We start from the raw sequence: 15,292 nt of genomic DNA, 5'->3' as shown, positions 1-15,292 counted from the left end.
TCTTGGGTGTCCAGGTCCTCTCTCTTCTCTAGTGCTGCACCTGGCATTTCTTCCTCTGCAGTCCCAGAGGTCTCCTCCAGCATCGAATCAATGGATGCCTCATGGTGGAGGATGGTTCAGAGCTTCACCACCTCCTCCTGTAGTTCTCTTGCCTGTTCCCACAGAGACAGCACCAGGAGGCACCACTCACACCTCACCGCAGGAGGCATTCCCTGACATGGCTGTCACTGGAAGGAACCTGCAAGCGGCGGTTCCCACACACCAGACCTGGACCTAGGTAGAAGCCTTGCTGGTGAGTAGTCATGCCTGGACAGAAGCCTCACAGATGCAAATAGAGGCAGTGGCAGTGGCTCTGGCATTGCAACATCCTCTAGCCATTTCCCTTGGTCCAGCCATTTCCCTGGGTTAATTTGTCTTCTCTCTCTTATTGCTCTTCTTCCAAGCAGACCTTCCCAAGCAAACTCACCTGGAAGCTGGCCTGTTTGTTGCTTGTTGGCCCCACACACCTACTTCCTCACACCAAGCTGAAAGTCTTGCCCCTCAAAAAGTGTGGTGGGGGGGAAGGGAGAGGGGGAGAGGGGCACAAACTGACTTAGGAACTGGCCTGCAAACTGCTTACTCTGTTTGCAGCCCCTGGTCACTGGCTCCCTGGTCAGCTGGGGACTCTCCTTTTATACCCTGCTGGGCTAGGACTGGCTCTGCCCCCTCATTAGTGCTTCTGTCAGGTCCAGACAGCAGTCACTCAGCAATCAGCAATCACTCCCAGCTTCTCAGAGCACACACCCCAAACACTCACAGCCCACCAAACAAACACTCAGCAAAACAAAGGCACAGGTAGCTGGATCATTTACCTTTCTCCGGCAGGATCTAGTGCCTGGCTTCTCTGATTTGCAGCCCCTTGCCCCCCAGAGCCTTGTCAATGCCCCTCACTCCTGACCCGTAGTCCCCTGCTTCCCCAGGCCTGCAGCTGTCTCTCAGCTACCTCACCCCTGAGAGCAAGGGCACTAGCCCTGGTGCCACTGGCCCAGTCTCCCAGCTCCCTGCTGCCCCCCTGCCCTCTTCCCCTGCTGAAGGGGCAGGAACCTCCCGTGCCTCCTCCCCTCCCCCGCCATGCTGCAGCCCTGGCACCAGTTTCCCCCAGCGCTGGCAAGCGCCCGCCCCCCTCACACACCCATCCTCTCCGTACACACACATGGCAGGAAGTGCAAGGGAAAACATCAATGCTAAGCAGTGCAATGTCTAGGACATTTCTTCCTATTTAAAAAAAACCACCCAGACAGATTGGAGGACACAAAAAGAAGACATGTCTGGGAAAACCCAGACGTATGGTAACCCAAGTATTTACCTTGCTTCTCCCTACCCCCAGTCCACTGTGTATTGAACAATAGTGGAGTAAAAAGCAATCCAGTAGAAATGCATACTTTTAATGCAGTGATGAATTTCCTGAAGATATCCCTCTTGTTAGCACTGTGAAAAGTGTCATCTTTTTTTTCAGTAATTTTTGCCCTATTGAGGACTTAGAGATTTTCTGACAGTGGAAAGACTGTCCAATTCTCCATTCTACTTTGGAAAATAATGTTCATTCTGAGAAAACAACTCTCTGCCTGTTGGCTTGGGATTCCAGCTGCTTGTCATGTTAGACCATGTGAAGCCTGCATCTGAGTCCAGCTGCAGCCAGGATCAGTGCCCTAAGGACACAGCACAAAAACACTTTGATCCCTTGCAGTGACAGGGTCTTTGCTAACAAGCCTCTAGACATTTGAGGTGGCATGTCATCACCCTTGCTACACCAGTACAGAAGGATGAAATAAAAGTATCTATAAAGACCTTTAATAACATCAGTGGAAGGGAAACAAGTAAAACATCCCCAAGTGATACTCTTCTTTAAAGGAAGTTAACATCACCTACTTGAATGTGCATGAGTAAGGTCTTAGTTTTTGTCCCTTTCAGATGAAAGGAAGGATTGGAGAAATGGATTATAAATTACAATAAGCAAGGAGTACAGCATGCTTCAGTGTATGGTTAGGGTCAAAGTGGGGCAAAACAGTCTAAAATATCATGGGTGAGCAGGAGGAAAAATCTGAAATGTCATAACACATTGTATACTGAATGATTCACTTTGCAAATTGCACCTCTGTGCAATGGTCAGATTAGCACAAATTTTCCACACACTAAACAGGAACTATGAACCACAGCTGCCATGGACAATGATAGGATTTATGTATTTAATTTCAGTAGTAGAGTACTGAAAATGTCCCCTAATGATGGCACCCTTTCAAATCTAAACAGCAGACTGGGCATGCATGTGAATCACGCTCTTTTACTACAGCCAGGATTTAGAATGGATGCTTCAAAGGAGAACAGTGCCCTGAATGCCCATGGGCTGTGGTAGTAGTAGGGATTAAATGCTTAGGCTGGTGAGTAACTTGCAGGTGTCACTGAGTTATTTGATTGATACCTGAAATATCATGGTATTAAAATCCAAATGTATTACCTCCAGGGGCATTAAGGCTTTGGAGTGTCAAAAGGCAAATGTGTGATAAGTATTATCATTTGCAACAGAAAACAGACATGCGGGGAAAGAAGCAAGGCTAAGAATCTGTGTTCTAATTAATGGGACAAGTGTTTTGTAGCTCAAGCCTTGAGTTCTAGTACTCTTCTTCTACAAGATCTTCTTCTTGAGAAAAAAAATAACTAACACTTCTTCCACTTCCTTCATTTTATCTTGCAGAACAAATATGCTTTTATGGAAAAAATAGTGACTGATCTTAAGACCTGATCCTGCATTCGTTAAGGTCATGGGAGGCTTTGCCATGGACTTCAGAGAAAACAGGATGAAGCTCTGCACATGCAGATAGCAGTTAGGCAAGGCGCCAATCCAACAAGACATTTACATGCATATTTAACTTTTCAGCATGAGTTACACTCTCCATAATGCAGCATCAGATGTATCTTATATGAAAATAACTTTAGCTTGACATCTGAAATCCTTGCAGGGGCAAGGTCTGGGTAATTATTTGCTATGGAGCAGAGAGTCAATATAACCTCCATCTCCCTCCCTCTGGGATTTACCTCAACTTTCATTTTTAATGTGTACTGGATTAGTTTGTAAAAAGCAAGAATGAGGCCTCATTGTGTTAAGCCCTGCCCATGCAGAGTAGTAGAAACTCCCTGTCCCAAAAAGCATAGCCATGTGACTGTAAGTACCATAACTCTCTCCTTTCCACTAGGATTTTACATCAAGATGGCTAACTTAATGTATTAAAAGACCCACACTTTTTGGCAGGGAAGACATAATGTTCCTGACTTCACCAGGATTTTTTCATATGTACAGACAAGCACAAACTTAGGTTGATGCTTTACTTGCCTCTAGAGCCTGAGAAAACATCTCTGCAGAGGACAGTAGAAAAAGTAAGAAGGGAGACATTTTTTCCTGCATTTTTTGGGTGGAGGTGGGGGTGGGTTTGCCATTTTGATAATGGTCTGTTCATCTAGAAAATACAATATGTCTTTGAAGCATGACCTTTGAATTAGTCTTGCTGTGATGAACAAAATAGGCATACCTTCCCCTTCCATAGATCATTTTGAGGCATCTTAGCTCTTATCAAAGCTTCTCTTTCAGCTCCTGCTACTGTGTGTCTCTGTTTTCCATTTGCTTTTCAATTTGGGTCCTGTATCATTTATTTTTTAGTAAACGGAGCCCAGAAGACACATCTTCAAGCCAAATTCCCAGCTGTCCTCTTTCCTGATTGAAGCTCTTGTGGCAGGGAGTGCAAATAGTTCAGTAAGTGGTTTTAGGGTAAATATGAAATCTCTCTCCCCCACTGTCAGTCTCCACAAACATCAAGCAGTGCCTGGTGGCAGCTAGACTGACATGGCCTGAATACTTGTTTTCTTCTCTTGATAGCACTTTGACAGGTTTTCGTTGTTGTTGTTGTTATAACATCAGGATTTGCATGGTTTGTTTATGTTACCTACTTAGTGGCACCCCCACTAATGTGCCAGTCAATCCAGATTGCCTTCACAAAGCCAAGATACCGAGACACAGTGTACCCAAAATAAACCCAAAACAAAGATCAAGTTTTATCCTCATGTGGTTTTTTCCTAATTTTCTGTACAGCTGCGAAACATGGACTCTGTATCAGTGTTCCATCATGGCCCAGGAGGCATTCAGCATCTCTGCTTACATGCATTACTGTTAACATAAAACAGCAACACTAAAGACTGAGATGAGCCAGTCATCAAGCACTGAAGTTAGTAAGGGAACAGTTAGATAGAGTGTACATGCTAGTAAGCTGCCTAACACTCTGATTCCGTTACCAGTGTCTGGACAAAAAATAAGAACCCAAGAATGCAGATATGTGGTTTAATTGACCTAATAGTCACTTTTCAGCTTTCACATAAGAACTTGGGAACAGCAGAGGACAATGGAAGAACAGTTTGAAGAATACTGCATTGTAAGTGCACAAAGATGAGCATATAAAGCAGTATGCCTCATTAAAAAAATCCTGCTGTGATCTCTGAGGTGTGGGACTGAATTTCTGCATACTATTCCAGTTTGCTTGTGATCCTAATGGTCATTCTAAGCCAGATCCTAATGACAAAATTAACTGCCCTTGACCTGAGGAGAAGCAATACTTAAGTGAGAGTGATCCTTATTCCCTTTAATACCTACAGAAATGAATTAAACATCATAGGTTGCATGTCATGGGCTATACTCCAACAGAACACAGTGCCTTTAATCACTTTAATTATTTTCACATTGTTACATTCTTCAAATATTATAACTTTTTGCAGTTTGGAGTTCGTGTGTTCAAAAAGTAGGCGGGGAAATTTACTTCTTGTCAACCCTTACATTGTTACCACTTTTCAGTTCTGAAATTTTACAGATTGCTACTGTCTTCTGACCAGACTGCAATCTTCTGCTGAACTAAACTGTATGTTCTGAAGACAGTGCATGCTTTGGCTACAAGTGGTTTTATGCATGACAGCAGGTGAGACACTGGAAAGAGCAGGAGTACTATGGAAATAACATTATGGGAAAATCTGTAATCAACACATACCAAATACAGGTAAAGTAGAGCTAGAGAAGAGCAGTTGTTCTTTAAGGTACTATATATGCTGAGTCTAAATGCTTACATCCTTAAGAGAATCTCTTCTGTTTGTCTTCTGAGAGAGAGAAGAAATCAGATGGCTAAGGAGAAAAAGCTCTAGAATAGGCAGAGAAGAAAAAAACTGGAGAAGGAAAGTATTCCTCTACCATTGTTGTACATGTTACTCGTTTATGCTGTGGCTACCTTTTTGAACAGGGGTGGGCAAAATATGGCCCATGTATCAGTTCTGGCCCACAGGTTGGTGCCTATCCATTTGCTGTATCCAGGCCAGGCTCAGACTACCCCTGCTGTGCTTGCATGGGGCTGAGCCCTGCTCACTCCCACAGGGGCAGCATGCACTGCATTCCCACCCTCACCCATGGGACAGCACTAACCCCGGCCCCACAGGTAGGGAAGCAGCAGCATTGGGTGGGGGAAGGGTGATGGTGGGAGGGAGGAGTAAGTGGAGGCAGCAACAATGGTGGGCAGGTGAGTGAAGTGGCAGTAGTGAGTGGGTGAGAGGGGGTGCAGCAGCAAGTGTGCTGGTGGGAGGGAAAGAAGCGGCAGCAGGCAGGAACATGGGGCTCACACCAGTGGCACTAGGCCAGGGCAGGGTGGCAGGAGCATGGAGCCTAGGCCGGTTGTGTGGGGATGCTATGGGGTCTGCCTGGCTTCATCACGTGGGGCTCACATGCAGTTCCTGGGTTCTCTGCCCGAGCTGCACACCGCTAGGAAAGCCCTGCTCAATAGAACCAGCAGTCTGGCCCTGCTTACTGCCACATTCAGGTCATGGTGAATGGCAAGGGGCTCCACCCTATGGATCTGAGCCAGCACTGCCCCTTTCCCTGCCACCCCAGCCAAGCCCTATGACCTGCACTGCTAGCTTCATGCTGTCTCTGGAGGCACATGGCTTGGGTGGAAAATCCAGGAATTGCATGTGAGCCGCACATGATAGAGCTGGCAGCCTGGCCACATGAGATCTGGAGTTCACCAGGACTGCTTGCTACCAGGGTGCTCTGCCTGCCATGGGCCGTGAGCATCCTGAGGGTCCACTGCCTGCTGCCACCGCTGGTGGTAGGAGCTGTGAGCAGTGGTGGGGAGCGTGTTCATGGGGGGGCCCATGTGCATACCCCATCATGCACACACACCCCGCCCAGCCACATCTCCCGCATACCTTCCTTCTTCACACATCCCACAACCTCCCCCCACCCACAGCCTTCAACAAATCTCATACATACCCACACATCCCCACTACCCCTCCCACAAACCGCACCCACACACGCACAGCCCCCCACAAACCCCATACCCACTCACAGCCACAACCCTCCACACAACCCTCCACAAACTCCATGCATCCACACACATACACACACACATACACACACACAACTCTACATTCTACATACATACACACACAGCTCCCCACAAACCCCATACCCACCCACCCACACCTGCACCTTTCACAATCCCCACACACACATCCACACACATACCTACACTCACCCTCAAACTCCACAAACAGATGCACCCACCCACCCACCATTACCCCCCATCATCTTTCTTCCTCACAATATACAAGATAAGAATTCATTTTGAGCTTTTTAGTGTATATAGATACACATACAAATCAGGGCAAAAATATTTTAAAAAAATAAAATTAAAATACGTTACTGTAGATTTTTTATTTTTAGTATATAAGTTATTTTTTTCTTCCAGTTCCAAGATGGCAAACCCACTTCCCAAAAGGAATACTTCCAGGGAAAAGGAGCTGTGTGAAGTGGTGGGGGGGAGGTGGGTTGTGTGAGGGGGGACTTCCAGTGGGAAATGACAGGGATTAGAGGGTGGGGCTTCCAATCCCAAAATGGCAACAAGGGGTTGGGGCTCCTGTTAAGAGACAGGGCTACCTTGTGACCGTCAACAACTCACCAAAACTCATTATGTGGCCCTGCAGCCAAAATAATTGCCTGCCCCTGTTCTAGAACATAGGACTGGAAGTGTTTTTTTAATGTTTTCAGCAAATCCCTGTATCATGCTGGATATCTCTAGTGGCAGACACTCGGGACCTTATTTTCATTTACGTTAAGGCCTCTTTCCACTTCTCTATCAATATTAAGGAGCTTTGAAATCATCATTTTTACACTTACTTTAGAGCCAGAGTGCTTTAAAATGCATTGGGATAAATGAATGGGATAAATGCATTGGGGTCAAGGAGCTCCAGGACCTAAATTTGCTAATATAAAAAGCTGAAGATAAAAGAAGAAACTTTTTTTTGCAACCTAGATATTATTCCACAAAGGCTCACTCATTAGTAAAGCTCGAAAGCCTCAACATGGATGTGTGTCTTTGTCAGCATCCAAAAAGATCATGTACTATTTTCCTAGTTCTTTGTTTAATAAAGGCTGGGATTGTAGAAGCCAGAGGTCAAAAGTGCTCTTGACTCCTTTCCAGGCTGCTTGGTGAAAGAACTTGCTGCTGGGGAATTTGTTTGAAAAAGCAGGTCTGAATCTCAGCTATTTTATTTTCTTCATACTGTAACATGTAAATTAACTGAAGTAATTAATAAGAAAACCTTGCAAGAAATACCAATGCCTTATCAAAACTGCAGAGAATTTTGCTTTGTTTTAAATTAGAATAGCCTCTCATCTTCCTGCCCTGAAACAACCTGTACTTGAGATTGCTAAGTAGCAAGTTGTTTTAAAGGTACCAGTACAGTAAGAGTAGCATAGTTTCTCCTCCCCTTGCCATGTGGACACTGTTATACTGGAACTGGTATTTTTTTTAATAGCTTAGACTTTGTCTAGACTCTAAAAGAGTTTGCTGGTTACAGCTCTAACATTAAGGCTATAATCACAACCCTCCAAAGGGGGGAGACAGTTTATACTGACACATCTTAAAACATTTTGGGAATGATGCATTTTCCTGGCCAAAGGACTCTTTTTGCCAAGATAACTCTGTCTTTACTATGGTTTTAACTATGTCATGCAGAAGGAAGGAAGAACACTATATTCATAAATAGCGAAGAGAGCTATACCAGCAAAATGTTTATGCGTAGACCAGGTATTCATAATGGGAAGAGGAATAACAAAACCAATATTAATTTGTGGACAAGACTATGTCTAAACCTAAGAATTGTATTGCTATAATTGTGTTGGTTAGGGAGATATATATGCACACACACACTATTATACATACACATATGTATGCATAACATACATTCACATATGTGCACACGGTCTTATACATACACATATGTATAGATATATATACACATGCTCACCGTCATATACATGCATGCATACACATATACACACACACACACTATTATACATACACATTTGTTTACATACATATACATATATTCACACTTATACATTACATATATCATAGACACACACATACACACTGTGACAGCCCCCTGCCTGGCTTACCTTGCTGTGCAGCCCAGGTGGCCAGGCCACAACTGGCACAGCTGCTGGACTGCACCCAGAAGGTCCATGTCTGATTTGCCCAGAGACCCGTGGCTGCATGCAGAAAAGTGGCCCAGAGACCAGAAGCCAAATGGGAAGTGCCCAAGCACCGGAGCCAGAACCAGATGTGTTCTCCAATCCCAGAGGCACCCTGCTGCCACTTCAGCTTGCCAGTAAGCCAAGAATACCTGCTTTGGCCCACTGGAGCTCAGTGGGGACCAAACCCAAACGGCACCCATGCCCCAGCCAGAAGACTGCCTGGCATGGGCGATGTGTAGGGGGTGCATGTGGGTACACATGCACCCCCTGAGTGTAGTGGCACACCCCCTACAAAAGGTGCCACTGACACTGTCGGTAGTACCTGCAGGCAGTCACTGCTCACCACCCCACCACCGACACTGCCAGCAGCATCTGCAGGTGATCCATGATTCCCGCTGGCCACGGCCGACACTGCTGGAGATGACTGTGGGTGGCTGCCAACCTTTGGTCAGTACTCACCACCCCCTCTCCCCTCTGCCGACATTGCCAGCCGCATCTGCATGAGCTCCTCACTCCCTGCTGCCACGCTTCTGCCACCACCATGCCCCCCAGCCGCTGGGAGCATGCACCGCTCATGCTGCCTGGATGATGCCAGGCACAGTTCTAGTAGCTCATCTAGGACCAGTCCCACTCACTGTGACCAGGCAGTACAGACTTGAACATCAAGGCCAGCCAGCCTGCAAAACCATGAAGCCCAGAATGACAAAGGTCAGATAGGGATGTGAGGGAGTGGCCTGGTGGGCCCTGAGGGCACCCTGGAGGGACAGCCTGTGATGTCCAAGCCTCCCTGCAAACCAATTGCATGCTCAAAGTGTGCCAGCAAGGGACATCAGCCATGTCTGGCCACAAGCAAGCCCAGCAGGGAACACACAAAACCCCTGGAACATCTGCCCAAGAGACTGCCAAAAAAAAAGTCCTGGGGAAAAAGGGGTCAAGTAAAGACAGGGAAGGAAGGGTCAGGGAAGTAGACCCATAAGCCCCAGCGTTCAAGATCAAGCAGCTCAGCAAAAGGGCAACAGTGCCTTGCCCACTGCTCAGACTGAGCAATGTTGAGTTATATTGTCTCTTCTGTTGGCCTTTTTCTCAAAGTGTTACAGAATCATGGGAAGTTCCTGTGACCCTTGTACTTCATTCCACCAGTTCATCAGACGGCCTTTGATGACATCAAGGCACTACCTGGGATCTATGATAACAACCTAGTGGAAAGGGGTGGGGTGCAGGGAAGGAGGAGCCCCACAAAAGATTCACCAAGGAAGGTGCTCCTGAGCCAGTAAGAACTAGTGAGCAACATCACAGAGGTACTGAGAATATCAAAGTCATAGCAGGTGAGTAGACTTAGGGGCAGTTCCTTCGTAAGTGGCAGGACAAGGGCCTGTCACAATACTCAGACATTTACACACACATGTAATAGCACTTTTGACACAAAGGTGTATAGAGGTGACTTATTCCCCTTCCTGTAATGGAGTAGTTACAGTGACATGTTGTATATTTAACAGCACCACACTAGAAAGCACTGATTTCACTATCCTGATGTAATCAGTGATGTAACTTTCTAGTATAGACGAAGCCATGTACTAAGAGTTCAAAAGACGTTGAACTCTAGGAAATGTGTACTTATAGCTCATGTAAAATATGCACAAAAATGAAGTGCTGAGCATTAGTAATCTGGTGTACTTCATTCTGCTCCAGGCAGAATGGAAAGTCTGTACTGATTGTAATATTGCTGCTGTATATCAGTATATAAAGCTCACAAAGCATTAAAATGATGGCTCCTAAGATTACTTGTCAGTACAGTTTGAAAATATGTTTTTATTACCTGTTGTCATTAATTTAATCAAGCATTCATTTAGTCAGGAGTGCAGAGTTTTAGAAGTGATAGTTCCCCATTGATTAATTACTTGTATTAAGAGCTATGCATATTATCAAATGACACACAGCAATATTTTATTAACAGTGCCGGCTTTATGCATAAGGATTTGCAGCTGAAGATGATTCAGCTAATTGGTGAGAATCAGAAATTCAGTATTAAATGAGAAAATGGTTGCATTCTGTATCATTCCACTGGGGACTTCCCTGCTGATGCAATTTTCTTTCTTTGATAAATGGAAAAACTTGCAGCGTTGAAGATGATGAGTTTACATAGGATCAGAATACCTGCTATGTGATTTTAAAACAGTATTTTCTCCTCCTATCTTAACATAAGACATAATATTCCACTTTGGCATCCTTTTACATGTGGACATCAAAGCCATACTTAAATTTATGGTGTGGTGTTATTAGGAAACAGTCCATATGAAAATTCCTATAGCTTACCTGCCTGTACTCGGTTTTTCATCTGAAAGGTATGACAAAACTATATACTCTCCAGGAAACTATTTTTCTGCTTTCTGGCTTGGAACATGGTAGCCATTTACTGATGTACAATAGTTTGGGTCTGGTACTCTTCATTTCTTATTCTAAATTAAATTGCAGGGGAAATTTAAGCAGCACAGGTCTGATCCTGGCATACAGGGCCAGGCACAGGTGGTATGGAGCTCTGGGGTCTGATCCCCATGCTCAGAGTCTGGGTGTAGGTGGCATCAGGTCCTGGGGCCCAATCATGGTATACAGGGCTGGGCAGACACAGCATTGACTCTTGGGGCCTGACTCTTGTGCTGGGGGGACCGGACAGAGGTGGTGTGGAGCCCTGAGTTCTGATTAATGCATATGGGACCAGATAGAGGTGGCATTGGGTCTGATCCTGGCATAGGGACCCAATCCAGCCCATGGACTAGACCTGCACCCCTCATCTGGCCAACAGGGCCAAGTGGTTGAGTACCACTGTCTTAGAGCCACCCGAATCCAGAAAGAGGAGATTCTGAAATCTCAAAGTTGGGTGGGACAAGACAATACTCCCTACCTAGCTGCCATCATAAACTTATATTTTTTGTCTTATTATCATAGAATCATAGAAGTAGGGTCGGAAGAGACCTTGTAGATCTTCAAGTCCAACCCTCTGCCTGGGCAGGAGAAAAACTGGGCTCCGTTTTATAACTGGGCTCAGTTTTATTATAACATTGGTTTAGGTTAATGGCACTATTATTTACTCCCAACCCTTTTGTTTTCATGTTCAAATGACAGCAGTTTACTCATGGAAATGTTTGTGGAAAACCAATTCCTACAATTCATTTTCAGGTATTTTCAGAAACCAACCTTTAAGCTCTGTAAACACAAGTGCTGGGTCTGCATCTAATGTGGTAATATCAACACTATCACATGCCTAATAATGATTAACTAAACTAACCTCAAATCAAAAAGATTTAATCTCTAAAAATTCATGATTAATCCAAGTCAAACTCCAAGACTTTTAGATTGGTTTGGACAAGAAATAAAATGAAAATCAGTTTAATGAGCAGAAAAAGACCCTAACATTCAGTAATCAGTTTTATTGTAAATGATTTGCTTAGCTTCATACCAGATCAATTTCTTTAAAACCTTTTTGCCCTTTTTCCCATGATAAATCCTATCCCATCCAAGCCAATTTATTCATTCCTAGTCCTGATATATTTCCTTATTAAAACTAATAATCAACTGTCCCTTGGGGGCTAAATCCTGCAGCATGGCCTGAAAGAACTGTATTGTAGCAAGCTTCTCTGGCATAATTCCTTGCTTCCTAGCTTGCTGAAGATAGTTAAATAAATCTTAAGCAACCTAAGAAAAAAATTGGGTCTCTTGAAATCATGGCAACTCCAGAAGTGTAACTAGTAAGGTTTGAATACTAGGCTAGTCTCACTATTCTTAGTCCTGCTACCCTTGAACTGTTTTTCTGCAGTGCCTGAACCAGCTGCTAACTCTCCAGCCCTTTCTGCTCTGTGCCAACGTCTGACCTCTTACTGTCATGCTCCTCAACTGGCACCCTTTACCTTTGCCACCAATTCCCACTGCTGCTGACTTGCTTTAAGAGGTGAAATCAGCAGTGAGAGAAGTGATGGCTACAATAAGGAGGCAAGAGAGACAGATCAGGAAGAGCTGAGCAGGCACAGTTCAGGGTAGAGGAGTGTGCAGAAAAGGAAAATGCACTACTGATTCCTATCACCACTGACTGATGAGGGGGAATTTGGCAGAAAATGGGAGAAGGGCTCCAGGATACAAACCTTACTATTTATGCCTTTGCAGTCAAGGGCAGTTGCACGAAGAGGGGATGCCTCTCTAGATTAGCAGAACCCAGGGTTGGTGCCCTGGATACCTACTGCTATTTATGCTGCTAGGCATCTCTTATACCTGGACCCTATTGTGCTACAGTGAGGGATGTATCAAATTTCATATCACAGAGGGATGAACTACGGAAACTTTTCTAGGTATATTCCCTGGGTAACATAGGGGAAGGCACCTTGAGTCCCAACTGTTTTTGCAGTTTCCTGGGATAGTTGTGTTTACTTCTCATCCAATGGAAAGATTAGCCATGGCTCAGACATTCTGAATTTTCTTCTACCTTCCCACCTTCAAGCTTGATGTTCCATGACCATAAATAAAAAGCTGATTGAAGACTATGAATTAGAAAACCTCTTCAAAATTGATAGCTGGGGTTAAAGACTGAGGAAATGAGAATCTGCTGAGTTCACACTACAGTATTATACATGAAATTCCAGAAGATTGAGATGAGAATCCTAACTTGGGAAACTAATTGAAATTGAGCTAAAATTTTAGGTTCACTGGTACTGACACAAAATAAAATGTCAGTGTAGCATCTAATTGTAAAACCTCATTAAAAGTCACTTGTTTATAAGGTGAACCATTTGGCTGTTCCATGGCACTCACAAATTGTCTTAACATATTGATGGAACTTGCATCCAGAAAAAACCTTCCTTGGACAGCACATAGTTTATAAAACATAAGGCACGTAGCATGGACTGATTACAACAAGCCAGGTTGTAATATCACGCTGGTCCACAACAGTTTAGCTGTTGATCAGTCACTGCTCAGGGGTTACACCAGTATGAATGAGTTCAGAACACAAGACAAGGCATGCGGGTGTACTAATCTAAAATCTTCTGGAACTATTATTCTACTGGGTCCCAGTCTTGACAGACATTCCTTATGCAGCTATGAGTTTCACTGACTTCAGTCTGACCTTTGCCTACTTATGCGTTGTAGATTTGAGCTCTATGGAAGCAGACATGTTTTTTAAAAAACTCTTCTAGTTGGAAAATTAAGAAAGCTGTTCAATTATTTCCCCAACCAATTCCTAATTCCACCGTGGTCTCGCTAAGAAGGTCATTTATGAATAAAAAACCTCTCCAAGGAACAGTTTATTGGAACTTAACATTCCCGAGGCATGTATCTGTAGTCAGTCAAGCTCTCAACATGCCTAAAAAAGAGAGTGACACACTAAGGAGATTAAAAGTTTGCAGCATTCTGTATAAGATTAAAAGGCAAAATAGAAATGTTTAAACGTGGTAAGTAATCCTAAACAGGTACTGTCACGATCAAGACAAGGTTCAGTTTCATAGGCAAAGTAAAGAGGTTTGGAGTCAACAGGGCTTTGATGGTTCCCAAGTCACAGTCCTCATCCCTTTGACACTTATCACATGCATAACGTTATATCATTCCCAGCAGGCAGTCAAGATATATGTGGTTGCAATTGAGTTGTCTGCATTTGGCTAATGAAACCACATGACTTTTTGTAAAGCTATTGAGGGGAACAGTTACTATTTATTTATCTTAATACTAGGTTATAATAAATATCTGTAATGCATAATTATGGTGCTAACTAGTCAATTAAGAGACAAATGTTTCTATATCTGGAAATGTGGCAGTATTTTATGTAATCCCTGATGAGACTGAGTAATCATATTAAGCTTAGTAAACTTTATATCCAAAGGCAGTATATTTACTACAGGGGCTCTCATATCTAATAGAGAAGAGGTGGTATGTTTTAATTTGATGGTAAATGCTGATAGATCCATCACTTGAAAACACAGTGACATAACCCTGAATGAAAAAGAAAAAACAATGTGCTTTTGATGCCTATCTTGACTAATATTCTATTCACAGCTTGGCATATGGCTGTAGTTTTAATACCAGTGCAGCTTAATTACAAAAGGAAAACACACTAAAAGAGATATTGCATAGGCATATTACACACTAATACATTATTTAGGGATCTTTTTTTAAGTAAGTGGCATAGAGCACAAAGCATTGCCAGTGAATTTAGATATTGACGTCAACAAATAAACTGATTCAGCCAGATCACAGTGGTTAGTAATAACAGTAATCTAAACTCAGTAAGCATGAAGGGACAACATGAAAGAGACCTTCAGTTAATGAGCATACAAGACTAATCTCTCAAGCTTGTGGCATGTTTGCTAACCAGAATTTGAATTTCTGGTCTATCACATGTCATAGCAATAGAAATTGTTTTTTCATTATGATACAGAAGTTACACCCAAAATAACTGTAGAGAATCATAGAGAAGTAGGGCTGAAAGGGACCTCCAGAAGTCATCTAGTCCAACCCCCTGCCTGAGGCAGGATCATCCTATTCAAACCATTATGTAAACTCTACATAAGACTACCATCAGCATAGACCTAACACCCAAATGTGCCACAAGTAAATCAAGGGAACCATGACAGCCAATGTCCCACATCTATTAACTATTATCAATATATGCTCTAGAGGTTCCATGTAGAGGGCCATAGCCCCCCCCCCCCCCCC

The sequence above is a fragment of the Gavialis gangeticus genome, unplaced genomic scaffold, assembly GCF_001723915.1.
Source record: "Gavialis gangeticus isolate Ggan-Ray unplaced genomic scaffold, GavGan_comp1, whole genome shotgun sequence".
NCBI classification, from domain to species: domain Eukaryota; kingdom Metazoa; phylum Chordata; order Crocodylia; family Gavialidae; genus Gavialis; species Gavialis gangeticus.
Note: the sequence above shows the minus strand (reverse complement) of the source record.